This window comes from Parus major, chromosome 3, assembly GCF_001522545.3.
Source record: "Parus major isolate Abel chromosome 3, Parus_major1.1, whole genome shotgun sequence".
NCBI classification, from domain to species: domain Eukaryota; kingdom Metazoa; phylum Chordata; class Aves; order Passeriformes; family Paridae; genus Parus; species Parus major.
The window spans coordinates 26,357,221-26,358,784 of record NC_031770.1 but is presented as its reverse complement, the minus strand read 5'-3'; positions in this window follow the sequence as shown (position 1 = coordinate 26,358,784).

The window sequence follows — 1,564 nt, the reverse complement described above, 5'->3', positions numbered from 1 at the left end:
AAAAAAGAAAAAAAGAAAAAAAGAAAAAAAGAAAAAAATGCTGTGCCTAAATCCCTGAAACTTTATCCTTTGAAGTTATATGTCTAAATAGATTGCCTTTCCATGAAAAATGGAAACATTCAGACTTCAAATTAACCAGGGCTAAAGGAGGGCCCTGTTGGGATACAGGAACCCCTCCTCTTCTGTGTGATCTAGAACTTAAAACATGAACCTATGTCTTCTACCTTCTGAAGGCCCAGGAGATAGCCAGACCAGGCTACTGCATCCTAAAAGTACTCTGGAGCAAACACTGGTAAGGATGATGTTGAAATGATGCACTGCCTGCAGTATCATATTCCCAAATGTCACATTATTTACTGTAAGCACCCATGAACTACAGGCACTCTTATCTCCTGATTCAAAGGTAGCTGGCTGCAGACAGCAACAGAGACAAACACAAAAAAATAACATTATGTGATTTGCTGTTTACCTTCCATTGTTTACCAACACAGATCCATACTCAACTGGCAAAGGATCTAGTTTGGGTTGTGCTTTTTTAAAAAAAATCCTTAAAAAAAACGTAAGTTTGCAAAGTCGCATAACTTTATGTTCCTAAGCCAGCAATAAATAAAAACATATTTAAGCATTTAAATAAGACCCATTTAAAAGTCCAATTGACTCTATAGATATAAAAGCTATTAAATCAACCTTTTTACATACTGCAATTACAATACCACTTAATGAAGAGTTTGGATGGAATCCTGGTGAGGGATGTGAGTGTCCCTGCAGCATGTTTAGTCCCATTAAAAAGTTCTAGGAACTACTTCAGATGGCATTTTTGATCCCAGGCCTCTTGTCAAAAATATCTCTTTCTAAATATTTCACAGAAATCAGTAGAACACCATTTCCAGGAGGTGTTTTGAACAGCTTCAGTGGAAGCTGAGCACCTGCCAGTCACTAGAAGATAAATTATTACCCACTTGCGAATCTCCTAGTTACAGGTTATTTGTATTTGTACCACCAAAGGAAAAAGGCTTTTCTCATTTTGGGGAGCCACAACCAAGCCATGTCCAGGAAGGGTGCAGCTACTGGTGACTGAGGTGGGAAATCAGTGAGATGGGTCTGTGTTTGATTAAACTCAGGAATCAATTTATTGCAGCATCACCAACACAGGACTTAACCAAGCATAATCCAGAGATGAAGAATCGTGGGTTTATGGTCCTCCCGAGTTTTAAAGCCACGCCCCTCACATGAACACTGCCCGTCTAAAATCAAACCCCCACCTCTGTGCAGGGGCACTCCACACACACATTCACTTGTGTGAATTTAGCAAAGCACAGACCAAGTCCTGTATTTTTTACTTTCCCTGTGCGACACATCCAAGATTGTCAGGACTCCAGAGGAAAATAAATTTTGTTTTTTAAAAGTGAAGCATACTTTACCTGAAAAATGTATTCTTGGTCTGTTAGTTATTATTATGTGTAAAAAGAGAGGAAGACAGATTGCAGGGTTTACTCCACCCCTCTCCTTAGGCATGCAAGAGACACTGTTCTGCAGTGGCCTTGTGTCAGAAGAAACCAGGCAT